The sequence below is a fragment of the Chaetodon auriga genome, chromosome 23 (genome assembly GCF_051107435.1).
Source record: "Chaetodon auriga isolate fChaAug3 chromosome 23, fChaAug3.hap1, whole genome shotgun sequence".
Classification (NCBI taxonomy): domain Eukaryota; kingdom Metazoa; phylum Chordata; class Actinopteri; order Chaetodontiformes; family Chaetodontidae; genus Chaetodon; species Chaetodon auriga.
This window is the reverse complement of record NC_135096.1, coordinates 15,810,552-15,824,317: the sequence shown is the minus strand read 5'-3', so window position 1 is coordinate 15,824,317 and position 13,766 is coordinate 15,810,552.

Below are 13,766 nucleotides of genomic sequence, written 5' to 3'. Positions count from 1 at the left end.
TGTTTCCCCACAAATTACACGGCGTGTGGATGTTTTTGGCTAGCTGAGGGAAGAGTCGTGTTTTCACTGTTTTTCCATTTTAAGCAGGCTTATCCCAGAAGGACTATTTTACGAGGATGCATTGTTACCAGGTATCGCAATGCAGCATTTAGCCTAGTTTGCCATTTTCTTCAGCTAGCTGAGGAGAACTGAACCTTCACTTAACACAAAAAAATGGGGGAAATTGGCACAAAGTTTGTTTCTGATGCGGCAGGTTTAAAATCTTAGCTTCCATTTTGGCTGATTTCTCTTCTCATTTAAACTTGTAAGCTCGTCAGAAAGTCTATCTTTTGGTCTGCGACACAAAAATCAACATCAGTATAACCAGACAACCAAATCATCATCTTTGTCTTAGTGATTCTTCTATTATTGCTGTATTTGTCATGTTAAGCGTCATCATCTGAGGGTTCTTTCTGCCTCTGCACCTTCATCGTCGCCCTCCTCATTGTCACCGCTGTTGTCGTCCCCTTCATCATCCTGACCTCGTCATCACTTTCCTCTTTAGGGTCTTTGATTGTTCTGGACCTCTTGTATCTTTTTAGCCGGTGTCTGGAGAGGGCCTTTCGCTTTTAGGCTGAGCGACTGATGGTTAAGAGAGAAAAGGGGATAAAAAAAAAAAAAATGGGAGAAAGAGGGGAATCAGGATGGAGGCTGTAATAGGAGATACGCAGCAGGAGGGCTGTTTATTGTCAGTGAAGGAGGACAAGAGAGACATGGGGGAGTGAGACGGAGGGAGATGGACGAGAGGGAACGAAGGATGATTAGGGGAGGATGAATGGAGAACGCAATGTTTAGGGAAAGAGACGGCAGAGGTTCAGGAAGGTGAGCTTACACCATCACAGCCCTGGAATTAAGCCATTTTCAGGGCAAGGCCACTTTGGCCTTTGATAAATATGAATTTATTGGTTCATCGTGGCCAAAACCAATGGTACAATAAGTGATCGTTACATATTATGAAAACGTATCAACAAGCTGGAGTCAGTCATTTACATGTTAAACATTAAACACTGATGAGAAACTTCAAGACTACTCGTCTCTCCCTGCAGACAGACGGAGCAGCTGACAGAGAGACGTTAGACAGAGAAGCATTCGCTGTTCCAGGGTGAAGAAACGTTAATGTTTCTTATAAAAGAGACGTTAAAAAAAGGCCAACGACAAAGCTGAGCTCTCAAGTTTCATCACTAACAACACCATCAACCACATCATGTTTAAAAACACGCACACAAAACACAACCATTTACTGCATACTGCCGCTAGACACTGAGTCCAATCAGCTGATCATTCGCCTGATCAGCCGCCATCAGTTACCAGTAACAACACACATTATTAGACTGTAAACCATTAATCTAACCAGTAACTAACCACAGTCAATGAATGTGAGACAACCTTAGACTTTAGCAGTTAGCTCGTGTTTGTGTGCTAACAAAATCAAAAATATACATACAGTATCTGAATTAAACTGCAGCTCCCTGCACTTCCCAAGGAAAACATCACACCAAACTCCCTTTAAAAACATGACATATTAACAGTTCCTTATGTTTAACATTACTCTAGAAACACAAAATAAAATGCGTCACATGTCGACAGTTTTCTTGTCAATTCAGCATCAATATGATCCATAAAGACAAACTAATTCTGCACAAACTGAATAAATATTGTTGACTGAACTCCCGACCAACCTCTGCTGAGTAGCTGCGCTATTTTAGTAGGAGACCATGAAGATTTCTCCCCAAAAGAAGGGCTGATCGATGTATCAGACATGAATTAAACACAGACTCATAACACTGTTAATCACCATGTGGCATCAGGGACAAACCCGAGGACTGACTCACTCCTCATGCCTGAACCTGACCGACATCCTGGGAAAAGATGCTGGCATCGTTCAGTCAGCGATAGCGCACAACAAGGCGTTCCCATGTCAGAAAGCAGTGGACACACGCTGTGCGTTAACTGCTTATTTCATTTGTCCAGTGAAACGACAATCAAACGCAGAAACAAACACAAAACACAAAACACTGATTTGATGACGAGCTCATCTCCAGGTTCGTATCTGGGATGAGATCATTTGTGAAGCGACTCTCCTCAGAAAACGGCTACGCTGCATCTCCCTCACACACACCTCGAGTGTGTCTCCACGACGCTGTTGGGAACATTCGCACACTGACGCTAATGTATGCTGCTGCTTTGAAGATAGCTGAGCAATAGAGCGGGAGGGAGGAGGGAGAGACAGAGAAAGAAAGGGGAATTGGTGAGTGTCTTGCTGTGCTTTCTAGCAATCAATAACAAGAAGTCTTCCCAGAGTGAGAGGAGTCGTCGCTGACGTGTTTGGCTGCAGCCTCTCGGTTAAAGGAGCTGTGAACTGTACATTCGACGATGAACACCTCGAGAACTCAATGCTTTCTGTAAAAACCCGTTGAATTGATCTTTATTTCCGTCGTGTCTCTCAGCACATTCAAAGCCTTTGTTAGTTGTACATTTCACATTTTGGTCCTGCGCCTCCAGGCAGTCGCTCAGGAAACGCTGCACGGTTAAGATTACCTGTGACTTCCTGTTCATGAAGTGTCTCCAGTTCTCATCTGCCATCATGCAAACAACTCAGCTCTGGAGTTCTGGGACCTGAACAAAGGGCTCTGACGGAGGATCGAGCTCATGTGTTGCAGATGGGCGAACTAATGGTCTATAATGAATGAAATTAATATAAATATGTAATAAGTACAGCACACCGTTTAGGAAAATAAAACACTACTTGTACACCGTGATTGACTGGCAGGGAAGCCGGTGAGGGATTATGCTTTTATTGCTGCGTTCCTGGAGTTTTTCAGAGGAGGCCTGTGTCTGTCGACATCCACCACAGGTCACAGGGGGACAGGTGAGGCCAAAGCCGGAGAGAAAGCAGGGAAATAATAAATACTACATACATTAAAAACTGTGCTTTCAAGAGAAGTTAACATCTGGAAATTTTGCACTAACCTCCAAAAGTAAGCAGAAAAGATTCTATATAACATTTATATAAACTCTCATGATAAAAAAAAAGAGCTGGTCAATGATGATGAACTGCAGGTTAGCACTTTAAATGGCTGCCATTATTCCCCGCGCTTTTGAAAATCCTTGGTGGCTCGTAGGTTTTAGAAGAATAAAATAAGAACATTTCTGAAGAGGAATGGACGACCTTGAAAGTGCTTGATGTATTTTACCAAACATATAACATACAACTTATTTAAAAGTTAGACGAGTATATTTTCAAACGACTGCGGGAACCGAGTGCATCTGCACTCGCACAGTGAATGAAAAGATCCGCATGAATCGAGCGTTTCGGTTGATGCTGCTTAACTGTCAGCACTCATTTCCAGTTCTATGTCAAACCGTTGTATTAGAGGTTTTCTGCAGGTATTAATCTGTTACATCTGCTGTGCTCCATACTGTCAGTGGAAGCCGGCATGGCGGGTGTAATCTAAAAGCATTCACTTTCATTATCAGTTCCTGTGCTGCCCAGACATTCAGCCTCCAACAGAGAAAGCAGCAAATACTCACTTCTACCTCTGAAAGAGACCTGAAACAGATCTTCTGCTGATCGACTAGTTGCTTAATCGACGTATCGCTGCTACAGCGAATGAGCATATTTTCCAACTGTGCTTCCAGACGTGCAGGTTGTCCCTCTGACAAGGCGCTTCAGATGTTCTTGAGACAAAATTACCAAACCATAGATTAAAGAGAACCTCCGAATTGCTCACAAAAACACTCTTAGCTTCTAAGATTGACTGTTGTCATGTGACGCGGCCCTGCACTGTACCCAGACCTCACTTGTCTACACAAAAACACCCACTCAAGCTCTCACCTGTCGGGCTCTTGCAGCGTTCTTTACCTGCCACCGGGACCGGCTCCAACAACTGTCAATTATCCGTAAGCCAATCCCACGAGCAACTGTCAAGGCAGGGATCAGGTTCAGTCTCTTGGGGATCTGTGTGTGTATGTGAATCAGTGTGTGTGTGTGTGTGTGTGTGTGTGTGTGGAATCAACCAGTGACACTGTTAAGCTCTGACTTCAAGCAGCTCAGGTTGACTAGAAGTCGATGGGCTGATAAAACCGCCAAGTGTGTGTGTGTGTGTGTGTGTGTGTGTGTGTGTGTGTGGTGGGTATAGGCTTTGCACTACCATGGGAACACATGGACACCACTAATCCTTTAACTACCACTGAGAAACCCACCACATAAAACACACACACACACACACTCTCTGTTAGCCTGCGCTCAGCGTCTGTTTAATTTGTGAAGTCAGTAACGTTGCAGCCATGGAGCCTCCTGAGCGTCTCGTCTAAAAGGATGAAAGCGGCGCGGCTGGCATTTTCCACATGACCCCTTGGTTTGCAGTGGGTACGCTAAGTGTGTGACGCCGTGGAGCTGCGGGTCACACGCCGCCTCCAGCCAACAGGAGTATGCTTCTTGGAGCCGCTCTTCCTCCAACTCGACGGTGCCATCTCACTCGCCTAAATGTAACCATAGCGGGGGGTCGATCAGCGACTTGAAGTGAATTTACATGCACTTAAGGAACGGGTTACTGTCGGCTCGCTGCGGTAATCTGACTTCTTGAGCGTCATGTAATCGAGACACCTGTCTTTCAAAATTGGGGTGAGGGGCTGCATGCAACTGTTACCACTGGAGTGATGCCAAAAACAAGACGATGTCGAGCCAAAGGAAAGTTCAAGGACGGCTCTTAACCTCATCTTACAACCTGTATGAATGTGTGTGTGTGTGTGTGTGTGTGTGTGTGTGTGTGTGTGCGTGTGTGCGTGTGTGTGTGGAGGGCGTGGGGCCGTATCATGTCCTGAGCTTAACGCTGTAATTATTCCCCTTTATTGTCCTCATGATATAGGCCTATCAGTCAGAACCTGAGTGTGTGTGTGTGTGTGTGTGTCTTTGACAGAGAACTTGACTGAACGCCGAATCAAAGAGGCAACTTTCAACTCCTATCAGATGACTGCGAGGAAAGGAGGAGGGAGCGGAGGAGGAGGAGGAGGGAGCGGAGGAGGAGGAAACGGGATGAGGGAGATTATTTTGTTGACCTGCAGACGAGAAGCGGGATGAAAAGATACACGAACACTTCAGCTTAAGAACAGAGAGGAGACATCACATCTACTTTTCTGTGCGTGTCTACATGTTTGTATATTATTTCCAAATAAGGAACTAACAGGAAACATAATGTTGCTGCTGTGCACTGTGCAGAAGGTTTTCAACATTAAAGAGGAGCTCCACACTAAAATAATGATCACAAAGATTCTCGCTGTTGCTCAAAACTCGCCTGTATTCTACGTGTCTCCTTTGATTTGAAAGTTATTAAATTGCTGAAATAACAGCTCTGAAGTATATTTTGTTCCATAAGCTCTTGAGTTTTTCTTGATTTTACAGTTTTTTCAACCTTTGGCATCAGTTAAGAGTCAAACCAAATAAAGACGAGGCAGCGCTGCAAAAGCTGCTGGGACGCACAAAACGTGCAGATATGAAACATTTCAAGCCTCGCCGCCTTCGCCGTCACTGTTTTCACTTTCACCCTGCGTTTCATGCTTATATGTTTGGTGACAGTAAACTTCTTTCACTGCTGTGGTCACACAAGAAGCTCTGCAATAGAGAGGAGGATGACAACAATTGGCTTCAAGTATCAGCCCAGCCTGTGCTGATGCTGCATTCAGCTCCACAATCCTTGAAAACTCCCCGAAGGTTAGAAAACTTCACCAAGTACCACGGCCTCCCAGACATGTCCTATTGTCAACAGCTCCACCTTGAGAATAGCGGCTCTCAGATGCATCCAAGGTTGGAGGAAATAAAACAAAGCTGGAGAGGCAGAGGGTGGAAAGAAAAGAGAGATGAGGGAGAAAGACGAGAACGAATGCGAACAAAAGTGAATACAGTTTCCCAAGGCTGCTACATTTGGATCAATTCAGCAGCGACTGAGGGATGTGAAGAGAGGTAAACATGTTCGACGGTGTGTGCGGATGGAGTTCAGTCGTATGTGTGAGAGTGTAGGAGTTTGAATTCAGTCAGGGAGGTCTTTGTCTTCAAGTGAACCCAGTTAAATGGAAGGACGAGGAGAAATATGAATCCTCAGTCCAAACCAATTGATAACATACAAGGTTAGCTGCAGTAAAATATTACTTATGATAGCCAGACAGACACAGACAAGACAAACAATGATATCAAGATCCTCCATTCTCTGGTGGTGCGTCCTTGCACCTTCATGTCTTCTCAGTCTCTTGCACGGTATTATTTTTCATTCATCAGTGGTGGATCATTGTGTAGAAAGAAGTCAAGAAACTGGTATTGACTGGATCTTCGTCTCCTTTGAAGTCCCTTAAAAGGAATTCAGTAAATGAATTTTATCGATCAATTAGCTGCTTTCGTTGTGTAAAGCAGCCCAGAAACTTGACTTTTTCGCCCTCGACGTGACCCTTTGATGGCTCTTTGAGAGCATAAAGCTGCAGCCAAATAAAGGCAGTTCTAATGAAAACAGTGCAGATCTGCGAGGACAGTCAAATATTAATCTTGACATTCAGAATATTGGACCGCGGCTTAAACAACCAACTACTCAAGCTCCTATAAAATCACCACTTTCCCATTTAAAAAATCTTTTTTTTCCAAAGCCTTCGTGTCAACACCCCACACGCTCTAACAGACTGTCTCATTCTACAGCTCTTCGGAGAAGAAACGTGCTCTTGGTCAGCCAATCAAAAGCCAAGGTTCAGAAAGTTCCTCTCCAGGAACTGATCAGACCATCACGAAAACGGGCCGCCGCGTAATCCCTCTGGGTGTGCCATTGGGTGTGCCATTAACGCTCTCGCCAAAGCCACCAGACTCCATTTACAGAAAGAGCGATTTTATCACAGCAAAGCTCGCTTCACTCAAAGTCAACAGAAACAAACAGCTGGCTGACATCTGTCCAAAGCAAAGAAAAGGTTAACCAGCACCTCTGAGTCTCACTGAGTTTAGTATCTTTTCTGCTTCTCGACTTCTCGAATAACACAAGTCTTCACCTCAAGAGATTCAGACGGTCATTTCTCACAATCACCCGACTCAAACGTTCATCATTCATCATTTCATCTGTGAATTTGCACCTCTTCAATCGGACGTATAAACTCAGACTTTGGATGAAATGGAAAGAGACTCATCTCTTTTACTTATTCTTTGTTTGAGTGTGTGTGTGTGTGTGTGTGTGTGTGTGTTTGTTTGTGTGCACGTGCACGTTTTTCAGAACTACTATGAATCAGACAGAGGTCCTCTTGAATTCATTGGAATTGGCTTCGTGCTTTCGTCTTTCTCTGGTTGACCTGGCCTAATTATCCATGTAATGGTATAACCCCGGGGGGAAAGGGGATCTCCCTCTGTCTCCCACACACACACACACACACACACACACACACACACACACACACACACACACACACACAAACTGGACTCCCCCATTCCCACAGAAGACCAAAAAGCCTGCTGCTGAAAGAAGCGATGGAAGGGAATGAATTTCACCTGCTAATTAGACTCAACCCCGCCTCGTATTCACAGCGTGGAGACGGCCCGGCCATGAGAACAGAGGATCATAGAACAGAAAAGGTCCAGTCCGGACAAAAAGGACTTAATGTGTGCATAACTCCTTTTATGTGCAGCGGACCCCTTCCAGAGCTGACAGTGTTACTCCAGCAAATCCACAAAGACCAGATAAACGGGCAGATACCTTGAAAGCAGCGTCACAGGACAGTCAGATGGACAAACTTGGACCTGGACACAGCACAAATGTGAGACTTTAAATTTAAAGAAATTTGAAAATTGAAGTCAAACTGTCAAACTCTGGACTCGACTGCATATAAAAGTGGGAAATAAAATGTACAAAGAATGAAAAATCTTCACTTTTTGAAGAAAAGTGCGACACTTTGCTGTTCCTGCACACTGCGCATGTGTGCCCTCTCCTGGCATGCAATGTCTCCACTTGGCGGTGGTTTTATTTTCAAATCCAGTGGGAGTTTTGAGCTTGCGTTTTGACCCTTTGAGGTTGCCGTAGCTGGTCTCTGTGGAGTGTTTAAGATGCAGAGGAGCAGGCTGAGTGTCCACAGAGCATGTATCTGAACGTACACGCACACACACGTCAGTCTATGTTCAGCACGTGAAGTAAAACGACTCGTTTATCAAGATAATATTATGACGGTCGCGACGCTAATATCTGTTACCACATTAATGCTAATTTCCATTATGTGTTAGAACCAAATAATTGATGCATGCAGGACTCATGAATCAAACATTACCGTACAAACGTCTGAAACCTATTCAATCTACCCGCTGAGTCGACTGCAGAGGGCCCAGAGAACAACGGGCTCTTCCACAGAGTCCACCATGTTTCTACAGGAGCCCTGATGGGACAAACCAAACGCAGTCACTGTATGTTCTCCTACATGCTCGCAAAGGGGTGAAAAAGTAAAAATAAATCACCATCAAACACGCAGCTCGTTTTTTTTTTTTTTTTTTTAACCACAGAACACACACATCCATCTCAGGCCTCTGACAGGTCACACCTTTGAGCAGCGAGGCAGGTCAGAGCAATTATGTGAAATGGATGGCTTAAAGAGTGAGACGTCCAGGAGAGACAGACACGGCTCTCGTCTCCTGGTCCATTTGTCATTGGCGTGTTCTGTGTGGTGACTCTGTCACAAAGGTCAGCAAATGAGACGCGTTCATTACGTGTGTTAAAAAGTCGACGTCATTACAGGAAACTGTTCTGATCTCAGCGGTGAAATTCTGTTTTAGATGAGAAAAAAATACATAACGGACCTCCTTATCCAGACAAAGGGCGCTTCAGGAAGTAAGATAACAACCGCACAAAAGTCTGCTCTCTGTTTGTTTCCCGCGGCGTGGTGGGCTTCTCTCAGCGTGCCGCTCTTTCCCTTTGTCACGTCAAAATGCCGTTTTACCTTTTCAAAAGGCACCACCGGGAACGAAAGCCACAAAAACTGAACGGTGGTTTTTTTCTGCCTGTGAAATTGAGGAAAAGACACCGGCAGGAGAAACATTCTGGCGCATTTTCAAATGGTAAAACATCTGAACTCGTTTCAATGACGGCGAAGCAGACAGAGAAAAAAAAAAAAACATGGCCTCGGCAGGTTTGTTGTTTAGATTTTTTGCAGACAAACCAACAAGGTCTTACTTCTGCACAGCTTAGTCGAATGAAACAGTATCAGCTTCACCCAGCAGACTATGTTAACCAGCGCTCACATGAGGATGGCTGAGGTCGCCTGACTTTCTACATAACAATGAAAATGTCCTTTAACTCCCACATTAATCAAAGACCGCCTTTTTTCACCCATGTGACATTGCAAAAATCAGGGTCATCATGTCTCAAAACGATGCAGAAAGACAAATCCATGCAATGTTGCTTCCTTACAATCAGGCTCCTCCAATCAGACGACAGCTGACAAGGTCATTTATTGGGCTGATGTTATCATGTGACAGTGAAATACACGGTTGTGTATCTTCCTCTGCTGGCACTGTACCCTCAATAAAAGGCAACTTCATGGCAGATCGCGGCGAGTTCAAGGGAAAACTGCCTATTAAGCGATTTAAGGGAAGGCTACACACCCACACATGAATTAAATAGATTAGACAAATACCACCACTGCTTAATTACCATCTGAATTGTGCCACTCTAATTATCCTGGAAATACTGTAAACAGAAAATACTCAATGGTATCTTTTACATTGAGGACAGTATACGTCACAAATGGCTTACTAAGATTTCTACAGAAGCGTCTTTCTCCTCATTCTGGTGCCATGAAGGGCTCATCGCTGCCTCCTGAGGCCAGAGGGTGGAAAAACACACTGAGGGTTGGTTAAAACCGCCGCTCACAGCGGGTTCATCTCCCGCAGCGGCCATCAATGAGCCTCGTCTCAAAAAGCGAGACTTACACTTTATCAGGAGTGGACGGTTTAGTTTGACAAACGCACGTGTGCTAACTTTCCCACTTTCACCAAAGGGCAGCACAAAGGCGCCTCTGTGAGGTTTTTATTTTTTAATGGGGAACATCCACTCTCTCCTTCACTGAGAGACTCAAACAAAGCCACGTATCGCTGTGAAGAACTATGATCAAAGTGGAACCCCATACTCCGAGCATACTGGGTACCATTTCAACCGAGGGCTGACACATGATGAGAGTTCGACCTCCAGTATGTGCAGTTAAATTAAGTCTGGGCAACAAAAGCCACTGACAGGCTCTCCAAATTATTAATTTTAGGATTGTTGCACATGAATTTTGCAAATGAAAGCAAACCAGTTTGTTATGTGTGTGTCTCTATTAACCAACGCTCAGCTGTCTTTGATCAGATAACATCAGGATTAATAAAGTGATCCTGATGCAAAGGAACCCATGAAGGCTCCTCGTGGAGTTTGAAAAGCACAAAGGCTGAATTCTACTCTCACTCTGCCCTGTGTGCACGTGTGTGTGTGTGTGTGTGTCCGCAGGGACAGAAGACAGGCGACATTTATTGACAGCGGCTGCTCCGCTCGATAAGAGGAGGCATAAAATCAATCAACCTGATTGGTAGACAACAGGCGGAGAGGAAGAGAGTGCAGAGGGCTGGAGAGGAAGTCACACAGCACAAAAAAAGAGGGCTAAATATAAAAAATAAAGAGTGGAAGAAGAATTACGCACAGCCTCTACTTACGTAAAAGTACTACCACAATGGACAAAACACTCTATTGAAAGTATTATCAGAGAAATTTACTTGAAGTACTCTCTGCAGAAAACTGGCCCTTGTGACTGCTATAATAAATCCCATTATTAATACTGCAGCAATGTAGTTGGCATGCCCATCCAAAGGCTCACTGATACGTCTGATCGGTCATCCAATGATTAATGAGAGAGGAAAGAAGAGAAACCAAGCCAAGACAAACCTCTGGGGTGAAAGTGGAGCCGGCACAATGTGCCAAAATCTGCTGTTCCTCCAATGGCCACTTGAGGCTGGCTCCAAAAGTGAGCCAGTCCCCCTGGACCCCCACATTAAAATGTCCAACAGCCTGGTACAAAAAAAGCTTTTGGTCTCTGTACATTTTCATGTATTAATAGTACAAATCTGTACTTATATAGTAAACTTCATACAAAACATGCAAGTCAACGTGTCCTGCATTTAAAAAGGAATAAATAAAAAAAAGCCGGTAAAGATAAAAGTTTACTTCTTCACGTACAACAAATCAACTACTAAAAAAGATCTAAAAGCATAACCAGCTGATGAAAAGGACATCCAGGACGAGGCGCAGAGGGTCCTTCAACAACAGCGTGTTTCAAACGACCTTTAAAGACGTCCAAACGCAGGACATCTCCAGACACAATCAACTCATAAAGAGACATTTAGAGGCATGAAAGGTGGGATGCCGTGTTAAGAGCTCGTCTAAAGAGATGTTTTTAAGTGCTGTTTCAAAATTTCAACAGAGCGTCTCTCTCATATCTTTGGGAAGGCCGCTGTTGAAGAGCTGCATCTCCTGAGGCAACTACAAAACCAGCAGCAGAGGATCTAAGGGCTCATAAGACAGCGGGGACTCTGCGATGTAGGCCGGTCCTAAGCTGTGTGTACGAGCTCCAGGACTTTAAAAATCAAGTCTAGAGGACACAGGGAGTCAGCGCAGTGGGGCTCAGACCAGAGAGATGTGTTCCCTGTCGGGGATTATTTGGGCTGTGATACAAACAGAAGGTGAGGCTGTAGACTGAAATAAATGGAGGTGAGTTTTTGGTATGGAAGCTCTGACCTGTGAGGAGAACAGCAGAGCGAAGACACTGAGGGAAACATTTAGGTTTCTCTGTGGTTTTCAAACACTTTCAAATTCTAATTCAGGGTCAGTGATTCAGTCATCAGTGAGGGAAAAGGGGGACGAGTTTGTAGCTAACAGCAACGCTTGGAAGAACAGCAGAGAAACGTCAACGTTCTGCCACTGGCACTTGGACCGCGTTCAGCACCGAGAAGTGGGATGCACGCTAATCAGATTAGTTTGTTTCTGCACTTGTAAGAAGAGACAGTCAGCAGTGTGATGCAGGCTGTGTCCCATATTTAGCCTCCGCCAACATGAAACAGGCAATCTTCTGCTCACTGGTGGTTCTGGCCCATTAACACCACAGGGGCCACGCTGGGGCCACTTAAACTAACTCTGAAGCCAAAAAAAATAATGCCCGTATCACAGATGTGCACACACATTTCTTATGTATTGTCCACAAAGCTTACTCTGAAACAGTCACAGATCAGTCCTGAAAACACATCCACGGATCTAAAACTCCACATCAAAAAGCATCAACACCTGTAACACATACACGACTGTCAGGCTCTGATCTCCATGCAAAGCACAGCTCAGCACACATTCCGCAGCACAGCGTGAACAAAGTCCTCACAAGCAGCCAGCAGGCCTCCAGCAGGCCTTCAGCGCAGCTTTACGCACAAATTACGCACAGCCAAAAGGTGATTACAGGTGAGGAAACACCCAACGAAAGCAAAACTGGAGACACTGTAACATGTTTAGAGCCTCGGCGGGCTCTGTAAGCAGCAGAGAAACCAGCAACAGAGCAAGATGAAACCAGCAAGAACACAGCAAAGGGTTAAAACACACACGGCCACGGCGGGACGTTTAACATGAGGAGAGGAGCAAGCAAGCAAGCAGAGGCGCACACAAACAGACACACACTCACACAAACACACTCTGCACTGTGTGGGACTCACAGCTGTAGTCTTTTCTTCTTTCTTCCATGAAGTGTCCATTCACGTCCAGCTGCAGGTGCCGCTTTGCCAGGCGCTTTGTTTGTTGACAGAAGTCTTCTTCCTCCTCTCGTCGTCCATCTTGGAAAAGCGCGTCAGCTGAAATCGTTAAAACTAGCTGAGTAACTTTACTCTGACTGGAAACTTACAAGTCGTTTAATTTGAATTATCTTACCTTCATTTTCTTTGTTATTTGGTCACCGTGACAAACTTTACAGATAATTTCAGAGTTTCTTCTCCGGTGACTGAGGTTCGCGGCGTCGCGATAGCGTCCCCTTCCGATTATTTTGATTGGATTCACCTGACAGGTGCGGCCTCGCCTGTGAGGGTGCAATACTGTTTTTGACCACATGGGCTTGCTGTCATAGGCCAGCCGTTTCAGCCCACGGGGGCGCTGTTTGAGCAAAGGCAAATAAGTGAAAAACGAAGAAGACGTGGTGAAGCGAGTGTCGGTTATGTAAGAAAGAAAGGCATGAAATCTCTAATTTAAACTACAGTGAGAGTGGTAATGAAGGACGAGGGAGTTCTGGCTCTGCTTAGTTCCTGAGACAAAATCCCACTGCATGTTAATGGGCAGCCTTGTTGCCTCGGGGATGCTGGGCCACATCAAAATATGTGTTTCTCTCCTTCCTGCTTTGGCTCTAATGTGAACTGAACGAGCGTCATTCGTGGGAGATGGGGCAGGCTTCCGGTACCCAAACTCTGCATCCGCAAATATCTTTTTCTCAACTTGTGAGAAGAAACTCCACAGGAAAAACAAACATCTAGAATATTCTGTGAGTGCTTTTAAGAGTATCTAAGTGTCGCTTTAAATAAAATATGTATTTTTTTGTTGTATTTTCCAATTTTTAGTGTCTCAAAATGTGGGATAATTTGCAGGTCTTATGTGAGGATTCTGCAGTGGCCTTGAGCGAACAGAGAAAACAGAATATTGTTCATACGCTCTCCAGATGATGCCTACACA